We start from the raw sequence: 20,871 nt of genomic DNA, 5'->3' as shown, positions 1-20,871 counted from the left end.
GATGTTGAGATTCTTATCCACTTTATTACATGATAGATATTCTAATAGCAATAACGAAAACTACGCCTTAAATAAATACAGGACTAGGTAACAATTTTCTGTAAAAGATTTGTTTGTTTGTTTTTTTTTTTATTCATTCGTTTCGGACATAATTTATAGTCGTAACCAGAATCGAGATTTTTTACAGACACTTGAATGCACAATAAGGTCTAGCATATGCTTGCAAGTTCATATCCTACCACGTTACGTAGACGACGATCGCAGAATTGTCTTTTTGGATCGTCCATATAATTGGATACATCTATTTTCCCCAAAAAAAATCTAAATTTACCTTATCTATCCTATAAAGATGATTATCGGGAACCTTCAATATACTAACCACGATAAGAATAGGTACCGTTACACCTACCTACATACTATCAAATGAATGTGCTCTAATTTAGACTTAGACTGCGCTACTCTTCGATGACATTTCTTATCAGCCTCTTTAACTGGGTTTAATAGGTATACTTTAACACGTTACAGTGTCGATGGTAGACTGATACGTCCTTAATGAGATACCTCGATTAGTCGTTGTGAATTTTCATAAAGATTACTCCTGCTCGATTGAATATTATATCTAAAGACCTTACGTTTGACTAGCAATATGACTAGAGTGATGGTTATCTTAGATCGCTTTTACTTGGGCTTGTTATTCTATTGATCTGATTTCATTAATATAGATTGCATCCTGTAGTGTTTAAATGGTATATAACGTTCACACGCTAGGATTAGTCGATATCTAAATTGTCGCTCTGAATAAATTTTATCTAGCTCGTTTACTGTTTGCCTTGAGAAGCTTATGGTTTGCGTGATAAGTTGCTGGATTACGTGGCACCGTCAAGATGTGGTCAGTAGCCCCAGCGTGCAACAACTTTCTAAAAGTTGCACTCATAAGTTGCGGTTCGTTATCAAGTAAGAATATTTCAGAAAACCCAGATCCCAAGTAGGCCCCTTAACGTGACCTTCTGATCTAAATGGAAACACTTCTATCCACTAGCTTGTAGCACTGATGGCTATAATAATTAAAGCTTTCGCAGGGTCCAACATAAACAATATGTCTACGCGTCCAACAGATGCATTAGTACTTTTCGTGGTTTTGACATATGTCCTATACGTCCTGACCAGTTACTATTAGTAACTCGGTAAATCGGTAGTAAATCGGTCAGCATACATGCTTTTAAGCTAACATTTTGCCAGCCCAAAAGGTAGAATGTTTAGTTTTTCCTTTTGAATTTTAAACTATATGGATTCTCTATTGTTGGACTATAAAATCATCGACAGCAAAAAACTTAAACGATGGAATCTTGGAAAAAACTTTTCTACGATTTCGGAAGCACGTATATAGGGTTATTGCGCCTTTATCGTCTTTTATAGCTTCTTTTTCCTGCCTATCTCCATGAATGTGAAATGCTGTAAATTGCTTTAAATAGAATATTGCAATTTTTTTTTTACGATAGCTATCGGAAGTTTCTAGCTTTTCTGGTAATCTTTACTAGCATCTTTATTTCCTTTTTTTCGGTATCGTATGTCATAATTCAATTGCGATAGAGTCATGGACCTGCAACAGAAAGGTTAGAAATTGCTTGGTCTGCTCAAAGGACTATAAGTAACAGCTTATTACCTGCTTAAGTAAATTATAAAGTGATTGCAATATAAATATACCGTGAATCTTTCTCACCTTTCATACTTGAGACTTTCTTATTATACTGCACATATTTTTGTTTGGCTTTACTCGAGAAGAAACCTATCGTTCTCACAATATTATCTGCAAGTTTAGATGAATAACTGAAGTTTAAATCAAACATAACATAGATCGTATAATTTTAATAATTGATCATCTGAAACCAATAGATCTTCTCAAAGCTTTGATATTTTCTAGTTGGACGATAGTACAACTTCAGTATTGATAACTAATTGCCGTTTCGCACTGTTTAAATTGTTTATATAATTATCAAAGAAAACTGTTTTAAATTAACAATGAAAGCAGCAATTGTTCAAGAGATTCTTGTCGTACAGATCTACGTTTGCTTCTTTATAGAAATTGCTCTGGCCCTCTTTCCTTATTTCAGCAGATACCACGTAGACCTAACCTTTCATGTGCTGATCTGCCTAGGGTCATCATTTTTACTTACGCTACTAGACGTTAAAATGACTGTTGTCATGTCTTAAGAACATGTTTAATTGCACGCTCCAATTACCCCATTATGTCACAGTGAACGTGTTACATAATGAAAGATGCCGTTGCCTGCTAGCAATCTTTGTCCGTCACTGTATATCTACATATGTTCAATAATTTACTATTGTTTGGTAGGGGAACAACACAACCTCGTCACAGCCCAACATTAATACGTAGTTTTTAGAACCTAAGTGAAGATCAGCTGTTCGCTAATCCTTCCGCGCTTGACAAACCTTTCATGCAGATCCAAAACATCATTTTTTACCTAAATTCGACGGATGGTCAGTCTGCATGCGGCTTCTGAAATATTTGAAGCGCATTTTTACGAAGCAAGCCGGAAGGCCCTCAAAAGAGTATCGATCAAAAATGGCTTTTTAAGCCATTTTTTTCATACATCTACGCTATTGATATAGGAATTATAGAGTCCTTTTAGAGAGATGATTGTCAATTGGGTCGCCTATATAGGCTATAATAGTTGGTCTTTTGCATACTTTTTGAACCTTTTAGGCTGTTTTAAACTTTTGCATTTTTGAGGACTTTGGACCTGCCTTCCTATAGATAGCGTATCTAAGCGACTCCTCAACGAGTTTCGATCTACAAATATCACTTGACACACGGTTACTAATAACAGGTTGTCTGCGGATTATCTCAGAAAAATGTGTCTGAACTAAGTCCCGAGCCGTGTAGGCACGGTGTATGGTGCACGTAGTGAATAAATACGACCGCCAGGAATGACACTTTTAGCATATACAAAAAATGCCGTAAAAATTTAGTCGGATAAATTTTTAAAAACCTAAAATCAAATTCTCAATTTAGCCGCACCATCCCGCTTAAATATATATGTAAGATCTGAGTTGTTTATACCTTGTATGACAAGGAGTGGAGCAGTGCCAGTAATATTATAAGATGCTCACAAATGTAGCTCAGGCGCCTTGTGTGCAACAATTTCAGTTGATCTACCTTCTGTTCGACGAGTGAATACGGCAAGCAGCTGTCTGTTCAGCCTGCCATGCTAACATCTGTGTGCGTTCTGAGGACAACTTTCTAAATGAAAACATGCAGTGGAATCGCAGTACGCCAAACGTGGTATTGGTACCGCCCTAAAGTGGGCATCAAAGACGCGCCGGCTGTGACAACGGGGTTTCACTTTTAGAAGCATCGACGTCAAATGAGCGATGGATTAGCATAAGCACTCAGTGCTTATCAATCAGTACACGATCGTCCATCGGGGCAATAAGTTGAAACATTAGACGAAGATAAACTTAAATAGCCAATTTAAACAGTCGTTTTCAAATTAGGCGTATCCCCATTTCAGTGGTAGTTGTTGGAAAATCTCCAAAGAAGCTTATTTATCTGTCCGTCGCAAGTTGCCTGAAAATTGCTTAAGCGTATATTCGCCGTCGCAGTGCTACGGATAAACAGCTGCAGAATGACTTAGCGCTTACCTCTCGTAGACTAACTTATCTGTAATTGCGACAAATTTTGGGAAAATTGGTTGAGGTAAGCGGCCGACAAATTGACCCTTCGGAATGAGAACGATAGTTGCGTTACCAATGGACACTTTCCCAGGCCACGGTGACCTCGCAGATTGTCAATGAGGCCAAACAAACTTCGAAAAATCTCGTCTATAAGCGCCTTCATCGTGATCACTCAAATATACGGTCTAAAATATTCCTTATTAGCCAAAATTAGATTTGGCTGCCATCTATAATATATAGATATATATACATCTATCAGCGACATCTATCAAATCTTTCGAAACGTAACCGCTTTTTGTTACTAAGATTAAGTTTGTCTGATGTAATATTTTGAGCAGTCTGTGGTTCTTATCATTTCTGTTTTTAGTTACACAATTCAGATACGTTGTATACAACGCTCGTTCTAAAGTTTTTTATTATTATTGGCAACAAGAAGTTGAGCGTATTTGCTTATCGTTTCAAACAGTCAGTAAGTCCCCATAGCGGAGATAGGGGTGTAATACATTGGCTAACCTAAAGAAGGATAAGATTCTGATAACCCTGCTCGCGCTACTTAAGGCCGATCCTTTCTAGCAGCGAAGAACGCCTACAAACCCCTTTTTAGAAACAGTTTTAAGGCCATCTCAAATTAACTCGCAATTCCTTTGAACGTATGCAATCAATCGTCAATACAGTGATCGAGGTCATACAAAAGTGGACTTAATATATCAGTTGAATTGTGGGTATCACTTTGGCCTGGCGTGACCCTCACTTGAATGATTCGACATACCGAAAATTCGTGCGCCAAGAGCAATTGTAATGGATAACTTAGTAAAGATGACTATCCACAATAAAACACGTCTTCTGGAACACTAAAGATTAGCTTAAGTTTTCGGTCCAAATCATACAGATCATGCTGCTGCTGCTGCTTGAAGTTATCAGTTGACTGGGAGACACTAAAGCAGTTTCGGGTGCGAAAGTAATTTTTTTTTCTTACAATTTGCAAATGCGGAGAGAATAAAACTGAAACTATCAGTTTGTTTCTCCTCAGCGTAGCTTAACTCCAGTACTTCTATCTACTTAATCGATTATTATTGGTAGTCTGTCCTTAACGCTGAAGATGTAAGTGTAAGAATCGTAGATGTACTAATAGTGACCATATACTTAAGTTTCGGCGCGAGCGGCCCTTATTTTCCATGGTTTGTTTCTCTGTTGTTGTAGACGAGTGTATTTGTGAATAGAGAAGACAATCTTAGAACACTATACGGATTTTCTGTAGAGAATTTTTACGTCGATGGCGTTATATTATTATTGGCCAGATACAAAAATGACAGGGAAAATTCTGTAGTCTTCCTATATGATCATGGTTCACACTTCCGTATAACAAATGTACGCTGCTGAAATCAAATACTATATTGGCCGTCTGTGCTTTTTCCTGCCTGGGCAAACAAGACAGCTCTATCTGTAGAGAAAACGAACAACTGATTGGATATTACTAAGTTTTGATTTCAACAAGTAAAACTAAATAAAAAAAAAGTCATATATTGAAATATACGCACACACACATATATATATATATATATATATATATAAAACCAGAAACATTCTCTCTTATTTCATGAGGATCGATTTTCCCTTCATACTTAACGTAATTTAAGGCTGTTGCTAGAAAGTTTTTTACGACGGTAGCAACGCAAGCCATACGCACACCATATACTCCCATCAAAGATATGTTCCATTACACCTATGAATTTGCTATTTTACGAAAGTTGGATTAATTCTTTACTACCACCCTAACAGCAACGCGTTTCGCTTAAGCTGCATATACGATCTACCCACTGCAGAGCTCCTCGATACCGTTTAGCTTCGTGAGGAAGCCGTTTCACACAGTTTAAGAAAAACCCCCACTGCAGGTCTTTGCTTCTCGCTGTCACAGCGTTATTCTCATGCACGTTGCTTTTTGCTATCTGACATTCTTCGGATCTTCCCGCTATAATCTATTGCCTCTTTCGTCGTCGAATTTTGGGTCACCATTTATAGGTCGATGTTAACACTTGGACCACGCACACGGCGTGCTCCATCGAAGATATTTCGACACTCATTGAATTTGACATTGTCGAGAGTAGCAGCAGCAACCCGGAAAACAAAGTGCCGATTCACACTTATCAAGCAGCAAGCGATATCAAACATAGTAATAGTAGCTTGATAGCTGCTGAATAAAGCGGCAGTGGACGCATTGCTCGTGAACGTATAATCAGTCCTTTATGCTTTCTGTGCCTGTGGGCGCACTGCTGTGCCGCGTTGGGTCGAATATGTGGGAAAGACGCGATAGGGTACAGGAACTGGCGGCAGGGTTAGAAACGGAACGAGCCATCTGCGCGTCGTTCGGCGATCGCCCGACCGAAAGCCGAACGTTAGCCATGCTACCCTAAGCGCAATCTTGCGGTAACTATCACCATCCGTTCTTCTCTACGATCCAGTCACACTGTTACCGGGGGGTGGCGCCCTACTAGACAGGCAGTTGTTGTAGGCATCGACGGAACAACGGCAAGAACATGCGCGATGATGACGATAGCCGTCTTCGTATTGATGAGAGATGGGCTATCGCGATGGATAAACAGCGCCAGCTTTAGCGTTGCGTTTTGCTAGCCTCGAAGGCCGACAGTGTCGGCCTTGGCCTGCTGGGATTATTACGTTAACCGTTTCTCGCTGACAAATGATGATCTAGTCGGTTGCCATAAACGCCCGAGTTCGCTCCTTCCGTTGATTCGCTCCTTTACCACCAGCAACAATGAGCGGTGTTTACCGGAATAACTTTGTTCCTGCAGATTGGAATGAAACACGCGTCAACTATATTGACTTTGTTTTCATAAGTCTGGAGTGTGGACGAACCAGTTTCCATATTAGCCGCATTGCTTAAATCAGCCAATTTAGGTGGGGCAAATATATCACCGACAACGCTAAATAGACTACTGCCTAGCAGTTTTGACTGCAAGCACTGCAACTGCAACTTGATCTTGAATTCGAAATTTCCTGCGGTAGGAGGAATCAATTATAAGCATGTCCTACAGAAGTCAAGCTAGTTTCGTTCTTAAAATTATCCATGATATTCTGTATAGGTATGCAGATATTGACAACAGAGTGATACGGCAAGGGCCAATACATTATCTCGACAGAGCGACGACGCACACGTATGGGAATAGCAGTCGTGCTTTAACGTTCGTGTTCATAAGCACTAGTAGTTACCGTTAATGCGTCCGCTCCTGTTCTTTACAATAATAGATATTGGTAACTTTTGAGTTAAAATAGATGTCTGATACGGGTTAAACTTATTTGCACTCAGTAAAACTGTTCACTTTCAGAAAGCGTTTAAAACAAATCCACTTATTGCAGCGGGTGAATCATGTAATGTTAGTACTTTTTACACGACTGCGACTACGGAAAAAAATGGACGTGAAGCAAACTTCTAGCGTGCTTCAGATGACCATCATTACATCCAGCTTTTTGCCAGGCGCACTTCACGAACAGCCAAACTCGAAAACAGATTGGGGGCCATATTGCATACTGTTTTCACACCTCCAACTTACGAATGTTACTAAGCACACGCCTGCCGGTCACAAATGAACGAACTATTTCGAATTGCGACTTGCTCACCGTGGGGCACTGGTGCGTGGGTTGGGTCACATTCCTTGAAACCTATATAAAATCGAATATTCGTAGAAACTCGGTAGCTAACCAATACAGTCAGCCCATTTTTTAGTCGCACTCAAATTAGCCCAAATAGCCATTGGCGTGATTAGTCGTGCATAGGAATACATTTTAGCCTAAACAAAACATTTCTTTGTGGGCGTCCACGTTTGATTCAAATACATCGACCGACTGACTGACATTGGCTATTAACCATGTTTTTGTTTCTTTAAAAAGTCATTGTTTACTTTATGTATATCTCGAATAAGCCAGATCTTTTGCATTCGTTTAGATCACGGACGGCTGAAGCGGAACATTACGGCGGTTACGATTCTCCGAGAAACGATTCAGTTGACTCCTTTTATGTAATTTCTGGGAGACTACTTGTAGCGCGTATGCGCGTACGCTGGCTACTTAACTTATCATTTTTGAAGGCCGCTTCAGGTTCACGGTGTGGGTGTTAGTGGTATTTGAGGTCGATTTTGTGCGATAAATGTTCATCCTTTTGCGAAACTTCTTTAGGTCATATAGGGAAACCTCGTCCATATCACCCCCAACGTTTAAATCAATATGATTGTATGTCAGTGCTTATTCTACGCCGTCAGTCCCATTTATACCATGGTACGCCTTAAGAAGAGCTGATTGATTTTTCGGCATGTGTATAGTCTAGCTAACTAGATAGGTAGGGGTGGGTGCATCCATTCGCGCACGGCTGGTAGATAGAAGGCCTTCTATAAGAGAAGCCGTAATATGTTTAACTGGGCCATTTGGCTAGAGCTTTATGTAGAAATTCAGGGTAACGCTGAGAACGCGCTAACAGATACAGAACGAGTCGTGGACTAGAAACTTTTTATATCAGTCCACAACAGAATATAAGTAGATCAATAGACAGAAGATCATACAATAGCTCGAGCCAATAGCAGATGACTGTCTTTCGGTGACAATTTGAATAGTAAAAACATCATAGATGAGAAGTACAATCGTTATGGAAAAGCAATTTTTTAACACTGTTACCAAACCAGTGTTCGATAGATTTTGCAACTTACTATTAATAATGAAAGACTAACGAGGCCTACTGATTGCATTTTGCTAGTATTAGTAGTCGGGTATAAAATTTTAAAAAAATTGTAGTTAATAGTGGTGATCAGTGGTGAATGAAGAAAAACGTGGCAGCAGCAGCAGCAGCAGCGGCAGCGGCGCCATCGTGGAAGTGGCTACTACCACTACTTGGTACGTTTAGGCCATGTTGTCCTGCGCTTTCTGTCCCGTCGGCTACTTCAGCCGTTCGACAAAAAGTTCGATGAGTGGTTCGATGGAGCGCATATGAGTTGTATTTTGAAACTATAGCGACGAAGGCATCGATTCGGTGAAGTATCCACTGCCGGGACCATCGTGAGCCGTTGATTCGAAAATATCGGAATAGAGCCTAAAACAAGTCTTCTGAAAACTTCAGTAGCTTAAAAATATACCAATAACTGCTGACAATAACATACCTATTATTCTCTGTCAGGTTGATAAAATAGAAAAAATTAAACCAACTAATTGAGCAAGCATCAAAAACTAAGACAAGGCTCACTTTCACTTTGTTCTGGCGTTACAACAGTGATAGATGCTTGCACTCAGTTAGGGTTTATGATTAAAATGACTATTATCTGATCATCACAGAGGTCACATCGCAGAGAGCCTGCAAAAGCTTACGCCAGCCGTGTGCCAATCTGGGTCGGGTAGCGTCCAAGGCAATCTCGTAAGTTCTGGTTTATTGATTGCTACTGGCGATGGCGAGCGCGCTGCGTATGAGATATCCGGGATTAGCGAATAGAGGCAAACCACTTCCACTGGAAAACAAAAGTTCAACTTACATGGCAAGAATCGTACAGGAGTTACAGTTAAAGGTTCATCCACCATACAGCTTTTTAGAACAGAAGAGTAATCGATGTTGTATGCTCATATCGAAGCATAATGGCGTTTTATAGAATCTCGTGCCTCAAATTCATATAGTAGCGGGACGTATCTAAAGCTTTTTATAGTAATAGTCATTTGGTATATATATAAACAAAAAGTCATATGATGAAAGATGAATTCCACTATATCATATTTTATACAGGATGACCCAGTGTATCTACATGTTATCTATTTGTATTTAAAAGCTAACTATCTTACAGAAAATTACTCCAGATTTCTTGGAAATCCACATTGTTCCATGTATTTGAACTTTCATCTGTGGAACGCCTTCATTGATGTGCTCAATATGGTCACAGGGTGTTCCAGCCTATGTTAGTTTTTACACATGAGAACTCGTCCGCTTCTGCACGTAAACACAATAATAACAATGTTATAACGTATTTCAATGACTTGGGCGAGAATGATCATCTGTAGTCGTTTGTTGATTCTGCGTTTGGACATGGAATATAAAAAAGATTGCTATCTATACTCAATTCACAAGCTAGTTTCAGATTTAGAAAAGGTATATACTAACTACAGGTAGACACATACGGCTGCCTAGAACTTAAGCAAAACTGCATATCGGCATTAAGGCCAAAAGCAAAAAGGTCGCGTACCAAATTTAAGAAAAGACGCGATTATGGTGACATTAGCAATAATGCCAATGAAAACATAGTAATCTCCATTAAATCTTATCTATATTTAGCTCATACATAGGGGAGTATCCACAGATGTACGCAAAAAATACTCCGTTAAATTCTATACTAGGTAACAAAACTGCTAGTTCACATAAACTACGTTTGTACGTTGGAAAGGCCTAGAATGAAAGTTTCGAATTAATTTAAGCTTGCAGGGATTGATCAACCAAGGACTATATGACAGTCGAGTAACATATCCAGCAAACAACAGAATCAACATTGTGTAGTACGTTTTAGAGCTTTTGAGATAATCGGGAAAAAAAAAAGGTGACAAATAGTAAATACTAGCTGTAACAATGCCGATAGGCAAACCCCAAATATTAATTTCTACGTCCTGTGCTCACTTTGAAAATGATATCTAGTGGTAGAAATCAGATATAGCGGTTAGTGTCGCAGTAAGTATCAAAAAGGCTTGATGGGCCAGGACACTCTGACTCTTCAAAAATAATTGAAGTAGCATAACGGTGTATCGTTAGTACAATGTTGAAATATTTAGAAAATGTCCTAAACCATAGTCTATGTAATCAGCGATTCAAGAGGGGATTTACAGCAATACAGAAGCGGCATTCGTAAAGGCGGAGAGGGGCACAATGGAAACGATCACCGGTCCCGTTACGTCCTCGGACCAGAGCAGCCTTATACTTTCAGATTCATAAATATAATTATAATTAATATCACGTGGTTCAATATTTTTTCACGTAGCATTGTTTTCAATCGCAGTATGCACCATTACTCTTTATACGTCTAGGGTACGAGCCTATATTATAAAATTTCCAAGAACAATTCAGCTATCACATTGACATTTGACCAGTTTTCCCACTACAAAGTTGTCAAAAATTGGGAAAAATGGTAGTCAGTAGCGGCAGTTTTATCTGGTGGCTCCAATGATTGTCACCAAAACTACAAATATAAACCCTGCATTCTTACGGTGTAAAGTCGAGCGTTGCCGTGCAAAAACGATGATCGAGCCTATTCAGTACTCTCACGTCACTTGGTCCATCGTCTTCTTAGATAGTTGAGGGCACACTTCAGCCGTAATCAACAAGATGGAGCTCATGAAGCTGTAGTCGATAGTACCGCTAGATATTGATTTCTTGCTGGTCCATTTAGATCCAACCAATAATGCGATTATCATTGAAAATTTTCCACTTTCGTCTCCACCAAGATGAATCTCTGGTAAAGTATGACAGCAAAAAGAAGTGAGTGTCTCTGCGGTGCCCATGTAACATCAATTTATTCAATTATTTACCCTTATTCATTTGACGAAAATGAACGCTATGAGCGCTAACATCCGTAAACCCTGGGAGGGAACGTTTTCCATCATAGCCGTGCATTCATATTTGTATAGGGTTTTTCCGTGTCTCGTGTAGAGTGTTATGAACCAACCTGCCTACGGTAGAAAAGTCCTTACCAAAAACAAAGTCTATATGACAAACTGCCATCGCCACTTGGATTACAAGATGGATTGTCAAATATTCATCGGTTCTAATTCTCCATGGTTCACTCCGAGTCGCCTACTAAAATCTCGAGTGACAGTATCCGAGTGAACAATCCCAGGTTCTAAAAAGCAATTGCGTCTCTCATACACTGCCTCGGGCTTAATAATAATAATTAATAATATCTTTTGCCTTCCATATTTTTAGTGTTCCCTAACCCAGCATAATGAAGAGTTGTCCTCTGTTGGGTAAATGGGTTTCTGACGGTGAAGCAGTTTTCATTTTTACAATGGTCTATTGAGAAGGCCATTGTTCTACTAGATAGTCACCCTTAGGAACAAGAGAAATTAGTATTGTACGTCTATTCAAGCATTTTATGAGGCTCAGTTTTTCAGCTATACATGCATGCGTACAACAGAATCACATCCAAACGTACAGACATCATAGCCTTTAGATCAACGGGGGTTATATACCCCACGACATTCAGCAGTCAATCAGTAGAACAAGTGATGTTCCACTCGGACTATTAGGCTTTCCTTGGGGTAAATGTACGTGTTTACGTAGATTTTAAATACAAAATTCAGTCAAGCTAAAAAAGGAACTGCCAAAGGATTGTCAGTTCATAACTCAAATCTAGCGTGAGAAGTCTGTTGAGTTACATCCGCCGAAACCAGCCCAGTTAGACTTGGACGTTCGTCCATTTTTTTCTTTCGATCTGGCCTTTCTTTTCCGTAACGACGATGTAAATCAGATCGGCGCGTGTTGACGCTCGCTGAGCTAGTCAGAACAACTCTAAGGTCAACGACTCCTTCCCCTTCGAACTGATCAAAAAAATCATCCGCAGAAAGAAGCACTATGTAAACGCACTTGCTATCGGAGAACTGTCTGATTTGACAGAAGTCGTTTGTTGTCTTCCTCGAACTGTGTTGCTGCTTTATTTAGTGACATTTGTCGTGCACCAAATAGCATTATCAATAAGTACGTCTGTAACTGCTACGACGAATGACGATGTCCGCGGCTTACCCGAAATCCAATTGAAAGGTACGCGGAATAATAACGAAACTACTCCGCTTCGGTATTACATAACTCATCATCGTCAGCTGTTTCTTCATCCATTTACTTGTTTTTCAATAAATTAAATGTAGCCTCATCGTCTCATAGGGGAGACTCACAATGACAAACGTATAGCGTGTCGTATGTACGACGTGAAATTAACTGTATTCGAAAATATGGGAAGCGTCATCTTCGTATATTTATGTAGGCGTGCGCTCACACGCAGAAACACTATTTACAAGTACGGTTCTCTTTGCGCTATTGCGAAGAGTTAAATAAACTAGCGGTTTTACACATTTGTTCTTTAGGCTTGCTCAGATGGGCGTGAATGAAGCAGTCGATGGCAAAAGTCGATATAGCGCCTCGATATACCCCACTGAAATGTTTAAAAAAAAATCCAAAGCTTCCGATTGACTTGTTTACTTAGGGAGGGGGGCTCACGCTAGGCAAGCATACAGTGATAACTTTTATGAAATAATTGCTTTGTACAAACAAATATTGAAAGCATTAATAATGGCACACCTAAAATGCTATTTGCTGTATTTGATTTGTTGCTGAAATCCAGTCGACCTACCGGCTGTACGCCTGAAAACTGAAACAGGAAGCGTAGCATCATGAGCACAGTTATACTTAACAGCTTTATTTTTAACGCTACGTAGTTGTGTTTAGCTAGAAGCACCCTTTAGTCCCCATAGTGGATAGACGGGAATAGATTTAATAGGTCACACTTTGCACTATCATCTATACTTAGCATAGAAGTATCCGTCATGTGGACATTATTTATCATCTTCTGTTATTACTATCAACATTGATTACGCAAGCATCAAGTCTGCTGTACGATCTATATTTAATTAGTATTACACGTTACAGGACTGGGTTTGCCGCGAGATACCACGTAAAGCATGATATGCTGTTATAAACTGTAGTGCTTTTGGGCAGTAGGTCGCGCTGTACATGTCAACCCAATTGCGTCTGGACGTTACTTCCGGTCCATTTGTTCTAAAATTTTATCCCATCCAGTGCGGACCCTCTGTTCGACCGCTCACACAGTAAGTGCATCTTCAACTCTACTTAACTGCAAAATAATATCAATACGAGGTGCTCTTTGCATGCACCATTTATTAGAAATACCTCGCCGATAAAGACGAACAAAGCAGACATTTTAGTCTTTTTGAATTAAAGGCCTGCCAGACTGATGATAGCGTAGGATTAGATTAATGTGTTCTGCTATAAATATCTAAAGAAGCGCTATGAGTCCCATAGTAAAATATGAGCCTATTTTATAAAACGCGTTTTCTCTTTGTCCTTCATACGCGATAGCATAGGTAGTCACGAAGCGAACACGAACGAAAGCGTACACAGATGATGAAAGATTAAACTGGACTTTCAAACTAATCTTCAAACAAATTTTATTTTACATAACAAATTCTTAAACCTAATCGACGCTACGTAACACTACAAAATTATCAGGAAAAGTCACACTATGACGATTGCAATCTCCTGTAAACAGGCAATATGAAGTGAAGTACCTTTTATCTTAAAAGTAGAATATCTTCTTAGAGTTCCTTGCGGGCATTTTGGCAGATTCAATACGACTCTCCTCAAATTTACGCGCAAAATTTTCGTCCAGACAACTGTCCTCGTATTAAAATACTCCTTCCGTTAGTTTCGAAGGTCAGATGGAAAATGCTATCGAAGGTATATTTGAAGAAAATAGGATGTCTGAATCAAGCTATAAGCAGATAAAGGCATCCACTTTCAAAGGAGCTTTTCATGTTAAAGTTGATTCTTGTCGTGATAGCACAATCGTGTGACAGTCAATTATAGCAAAGATCTATTATAGTTCTCGCGCCTGAAAGTGAATAGTAAATAATAACAGTCATTGGCCTTTTATTACTCGTCACCACCCGTAGGCGTCGACTCCATTGCGCGCTGATACTAATCGGTAATTTTTCCCTGACTTACCTATCCTATCCCTACGAAAATTCTTGTTTGTTCTAGACGCTGTGCTGTATAAACCCTTGTAAATAAACAATAAATGTAACCAGGTAGTAGACGATAAAGAAAAAGGCTCATAACGATGAAATTTTCTCTCAAGCTTTTTCTAGCAAAGTTGCCCTTTGCTCATATAACACTAACCAACCTATGTCTTTTAGAAAATGGAAATTGTCCACTGCCTGACGCTGACTCTTAAACGTTTTACCCGCATTCAACCCATGCATATGCTGGCCCTCGATGTCGTGCTACTGGTATGTGCGTACAGCATGTATTATAAACTAGCTCTAAACTCAACCTCAGAAGAGAAGGGCCATCATTTGTAAGCTTATCTGAGATTTTTTTTATTAAGCATATTTTAGAATAGAATAGAAAATCAGCTCCGGGTCGTAATATCCATATGCATTCGGACAATTTATTCTACTCAACTGCCCAATGGAGGATGCCTTTGTACAGCCGAATCAAATGTTGAGCGTCCATTGAGACTATTAAGATCACATAGATGGCTATCACTATTTCAGTTGTCCTCTGGATTACTAAGTGGTTTTTTCTCCGCTGATATATAATGTAAATGATATTGTCCGCTTGTTGATGACAGAGCTGAGGCTGAATTTGCTGCTTACATTGGGACAGCTGCTGTCGAGTAAGTGTAGCTGCGACAGCAACGGTAAGTTAAGCTTGAGCTACTTCTCCGAAGACGCAGCTTTATTTCCCGCTATTACACTTCCGCTTTCGGCCCGTCCGTCGGGGCCTGTGTCTTCGCTGTCCAAGCTTCACGCGCATAGCTTAATCCATCACTGGGCGATTATTTGTTAGCGCTGAATTTCATTCTTCTTTAGAATTAGTTTCCACTAACTTCATTAGTTTTCCTTGAAAATTTACCGTGAAAGACAGGTATCGATACACGTATTCTCTCATATAACGAAAGGTACTCAGAACCCATAACATAGCATAGCGAACGATACGGCCATTAAACGTTCCATCAGACGGCCAGCTCTCAGCGCAAAACGAAGTGCGTCCACTCTCAAATTTGAACCCAAACCACTGGAGATACAGCTGGTTTACTTCAGTCGCCCTGTTGGCCTATTGACCTCTCATAGCGAGAACTTCGAGCTAATTATTAACACTAGACAATTATACCATAATACCGCATAGTGTACTGTCAGCAGCTTAATCGATCGTGTAAGGACATCCGTAGATGTTACTGAACAGACTCCACCGAAATTTAGCAAAATAAGGAATAAATGAAACTGTCTATACATGGATCATAATGAAGCTTTGCTTATTTTTGATTATATCCTATTCCAGCGTAGCGTAGACGGTACCAATTAGTGCATGTGAATCGACGCTTAAAATCATGACTAGCCGCCAGCCGCAGGATTAGAAACTATTTAATGACTATCTGACATTTTGAGAAGGTGAGTGAGCAACTCGTAGAAAAAAAGTTTTTCCGGAGTTTGTCACTTGGCAAGCAGATACTTACGCGTCCCATGCAAAATAATGCCCTAAGAAAATGACAATCTCTAATAGATCCCCTTCTTCATATTCTGGTGTTCTATGTGTGCATTTGCCTATGATATAAAGTTAGAACGTATTATATCTTAGAATTTATTAATGGGTATCGATAGCCATATGGTCGCGATTACATCCATTCGTTTGCTCTTAACGTTAAATTTACAAGCTTATAGTGAACTTGCGAAGATATATTTGGCCATTTTTTCTCATCAAAAACTTTCTTTTCCCAAAAACTTCTCTTACTTGTTGCTTACTCCTAACATATCGTTCGCAAATACCTTGCCTGATGTTCCAAATATTAGGCAAGCTGTAACGGTACTCCGTTGTGAGCGCAATTTCGACTCCGAAGAATGTCCTGAATGAAAAAGTGTATTTTCGACACAGTATATACTATGTTATTTCGTCAAGGTCAGGTCGCTGTCGAAACAATTCGGGACATTTATCCTAGGTGCGGAAACAGCGCGATCACTGAACGGGGTGCTCGGGAGCGATTTACCAAGTTTGAAAACGGTATCCGGTATTTAAAGGATACCTCGCGTTCTGGCCAACCGTCTGGATTTGATGACGACCATCTTAAAGCCCTTTTGAGGGAAAGCGTATGAGAAATAGCTCGGGAGTTGGCCTAAAAGGTGATATGCGACCAGAAGACTGTTGTTAACTACCTCGAGTCCCTTGGATTTATACAGAAACTTACACATCATGCACCCTGATGTATTATCGTACCATAATCTGCGCAATGTATAGGTGGGACGCAAGTTCTACTGTTGAAAAGGCTTTAGCGACAACCTGACGACCTTGAGGTTCCAACGTTTCAATCACATAACTAGATCAGGGCAGTAGCGCTTCCAAAAATTGATTCTCATCCTCCGTTTTCCAGCATTGAACAACAACACATAACGGCTAGAGGAGAACTAAAAGCTAATATCGCAACAAATAAGCCCAGTATTGACCACCCTGTATGATGTTGACTTAAATCTCGAAAAAAGCTTCCAGCTCCAGGTTGCTGATGCAATCCAATATATAAATTTCTCTTTTTTTTTTTTAATTTTTAGTTTTTTTATTACAAGTATATGCAAATGTCGACGCGGTGGCGTGAATGGTTTAGTTTCTAGTTGAAGGAAAGCATACGTCCCGCTAACTAGAACTTGTGCAATATTGTCAATACATGTTTATACCTATATAGAAGATGCCTGCCGCCTTGTAACGAGTATCACAAATTTTTTTTGACCAATGCGGACTAGCATTATAAGAAATCGATGTCTGCGCGCGTGTCTGATAAGCTTGCAGCGTCTGCAGATCGTTCTTCTGTCTTTTTGTTTTGTGCCCGGTATCTGACTACTCTGTACAGGGCGCTACTAACAGAAATATCTTGAATTCAATGAATCGATTATATTTCATAGTTGCATTTCTCCTGTTCATATTCGTAGAGTCAACCTCATTGTGCTTATCTAGCTTCTTCCTTCTCAACTTCCTCTAACTAACCTTTAGCGTTCCGCTTTTATTCAAATCACTTTTCGACACTCAGCAACTGGTCAGCAAATCACAGAGTCATCAATTTGGGTCAGAATGGCCGCTTATCCGAGTGGGAGCGAAGTAGCGATGGAACCAGGAAGTTAAGAATTCCTGGAATTATGGCCTATCGAGCTAACACGCCCAGAGGTATCGAATTGTACACTTCGCGCACAGCAGTGTCCAATTCCTACACCCAGCCGACCCGTCGGTGGGCTACTTGGTATAGTTCGTTCGACGCCCAGACCTAGGGGCAGCCGGCGCTAGCAGCAGCGATTCACATGAGGGAGGTAGAGCGAGAAGTTTCACCATCTTATCCGCGCTACTTCCTCGCCCCTCCCTGTCTGTCTGCCCGCTTCCGAAGGTAGTCAAGCAACTGTGCGTAGCCAGTCGGTGGTTATGGCGCAAGCGCACCACTCAAAAGTGCCGAACGAGTCGGCTGTCCCATCAATTCTGTCTTCAACTCATAACCACAGTCGCGCTCTCCTTAGGCTTCCTTTGCTCGCTAGCACATGTGTACGAGTTGATATAGGCACGCGCACGTTTTAGTCCTGCCCTCGAAGGAGGCAACGTGCATGCAACTCTCATTGTTTTCGATTGCTCACCGTTCGTTGCTACCGACATCCTCAGCTGTCAAAAGCAGAGACACAGCACCAAAATTGAACGCGGAGGCGCTGCAGAGGCTGAGCCGGCCAAACGTATCAACGAAGAGAAATAAGGAAAGGGAAAAGGGGATTTACACGAGAGAGAGAGAGAGAGAGAGAGAGAGAACGGGTATATGTGAGAACGTTTTGTTGCGTAAATATCGATTCATTCTACCAGCAAGTTTTACTAACAAATGTATCGAATCTGTCAGACCAGAATAGAACGGAGTGGGGGATTTGGCAAAACGAAGGCGGCCACGGCGACGAGCAGACAACGAAGATAACCTAACCTATAATTCGACCCACGACGACAGAGGCTGTAAGGAGGGAGTACTACGAAGTGTGTCAGATTCTTCTTTTGGTACAGGTCTGACTAAAGTAGATTAGGTTTAGCAACTCAGAGAGACAGACAAATAGCATGAGAAGAGGATTTAGGAAATTTCAAATGTCTTTGTGCGCATGCATCGATAACTTCAATTGTGGTTTGCGACAGCTGATCCCCAGTATTGCTGTCCAGTGCTGATGGCACTCGCACTGCTATGACCGTAGGTACCTCTCCGAAAGCGATCTAGAACTGGCCCCGTACAGATCTAATAACTCGAATATACTATACAACAGGGCGACATTGGTCCTCATTGCGTGTTTCTGCATGGCTTAGCTTGCGCTGCAATCTGTTGTTCTGAGCTTTCCGTACTTGTTTGCGCCGGATGTCGAGATTGGCGCCACTACTACCTCTGGCGTATCGGCATCGCCGAATTACAGAAAACATCACTTCGACGCCTTTTGACGTTTATGTGAGTCGTACTTCTTTGGCAACTGACCAATCGCGTTCAGGATAGCAGTGGCAGCGCTCCTCTATCGCTGAAACTACATTCGGCTAAGCCAAGAGGGATCTGTTGTTTGTTTCCTAACAGACATGCTCCTACAAGTATAGCTGCATTTTACAAAAGCAGGTATGAAAAAAGACTCTTATTCATACAGTTCTAACGGAACAATCAACTTTAACAGTATGTCAGTCGAATACATCTTCATGTAACATGCTAATGTTAATCCATAAGATTTGATATCGACTAAACGTAACTAAATTGGCATCACTTCTAAATAGTATATACTTTTGATATTCTTGCCTCCGCTGTTTGGCTTGCGCGCTCAAACTTTAAATAGTAGAGATAATTGCATTGCTTTTTATACTTGGGTAGATACTCTTTTTCACACCGTACGAAGTTGTCTAGTTTCGCAGCGAAGACGGTACATTGCCTGTCTGATAGCAACGATAAACCACTATGCTGCCACAAGACAGCAAGTTTAACTTTGCAATAGTCTTTAAATAAGAATGGGCGTTTTATTAGGTCAACTGTGACCCAAGTCACGGCACCGATTACTTATTTTCATTGTCGTTAATGGGTGTTCTCTAATATTTTCTTTAAAAATAGGCGTGGTCCATGCGTTCGCATCTCGTCTACAGTTCCAACGAAATTGCGTAAATTTTGTTTTCGACATTTTCTTACACACCGCTTTTTTCATTTCCAATTTAGCTTGATATTTGGCATGGACTTTCTTTTTGGCTGCGTTTTTTTGGATCCATGTTTGCCTTTGACGTTCGGGCCCCTCCGCCCCTTTCCCCTTGTTTGACGATGTTTGCGGCAGATATCAGAAAACATCATCTCGGCGAAACGTCGAAAAGTGAGGAACTGATTGCGTATTTGCTTTTCAAGAGTTCGTATGTTGGAAGTGTCTTCAAAATCCGTTTTTGGTCTTCGTTGTTTTTGTCGTCTTTTTTTTTGTTTTCTTTTTCGTCGTGTCCCCTGTTTTTGCTCAAACTGGAAACCCGAATGTAAGGCGAGCAGCGCTTGCTTGCGTTTGTGCCTACACAGAGTCAGCGAAATGAGGAGGTGCTCGTCCTTCGGTTTGATGGGCTGCTGCTTCGAATGGTCCTCCATCCAGGCATCGATGATTACGACGGCATTATAAAACTCGGCGAGACGCAGACGGAGACACAGTAAAAAAAAACACGATGAGGCAGCAAACGGAGTGATTTAGCATAACATACAACCACACATATGTGCAAGTTATCCACGTGAGTACGCAATAGCACAACAATGAGGAGTAAAAAATATGATCAACTACAAATACAACTTAGTTATAGTTACTAATAGCCTTAGGATAATATAGGGGACGTTGCGTCTTCAAAAGTTTTGTTTGGATAAATTGAAAACGTTGAAGACTAAGCGTAGCGTTCAAAAATTTTACATAATAACCATTACAAATGTCCCATTTACGTAATGACCAATGGGTTTCAATTAATAATAATAATATAACGTTTGTTAGCAATATTGACTCCTGCCAACTGGGTCACATATTCCGAACAGTTCGCCAGGAAGTTCCAAAGTCCTTATTGGTGCTAGGTTTACAATTTTGCGCGTACGTATCGATGGCGGAGCGCAAAACATTTCGGCAAAGCGGGGTTTTACAGACTTAATCGGTAGACCTCCATCAGGCCTTTTGAAAATTCCTGCAGCTCATCTACCGTGAATCCACACGATGGACACGACGTCCCAATTGCCACCAACAGGGTTTCCATACGTCTCTTTCATGGGACGCTGTCGTCGGCCATATTCTCATGCTTTTGCAGCACCGTTGGGCAATATATTAGTTGTTGTGTTCACAGTTATGATCACCTTAGCTCCTTAATATTTCTACTCCTCTTCCTAATTGCAC

General features: G+C 40.4%; 1 protein-coding gene and 1 long non-coding RNA gene across 3 annotated transcripts in view; both read right to left on the bottom strand.

Annotated features, from left to right (window-relative positions):
- The window catches only part of LOC147756135 (uncharacterized), a 207,929-nt gene extending 195,334 nt beyond the window's left edge, over positions 1–12,595 (bottom strand). Inside the window, exons 1-2 of the long non-coding RNA XR_015327059.1 lie at positions 10,929–12,595; positions 9,061–9,197 (exon numbers count right to left, since the gene is read on the bottom strand). This is a non-coding gene — a long non-coding RNA (uncharacterized LOC147756135). The remainder of the gene's footprint in view (positions 1–9,060; positions 9,198–10,928) is intronic.
- Positions 1–20,871, bottom strand: part of Ptp69D (Protein tyrosine phosphatase 69D) — a 577,123-nt gene that overhangs the window by 490,082 nt on the left and 66,170 nt on the right. The gene's annotated exons all lie outside the window — the stretch shown is intronic.

The sequence above is a fragment of the Varroa destructor genome, unplaced genomic scaffold (assembly GCF_002443255.2).
Source record: "Varroa destructor unplaced genomic scaffold, Vdes_3.0 BEIS01000004.1, whole genome shotgun sequence".
Taxonomy (NCBI): domain Eukaryota; kingdom Metazoa; phylum Arthropoda; class Arachnida; order Mesostigmata; family Varroidae; genus Varroa; species Varroa destructor.
Note: the sequence above shows the minus strand (reverse complement) of the source record. Positions and strands in the feature narration are given on the sequence as shown.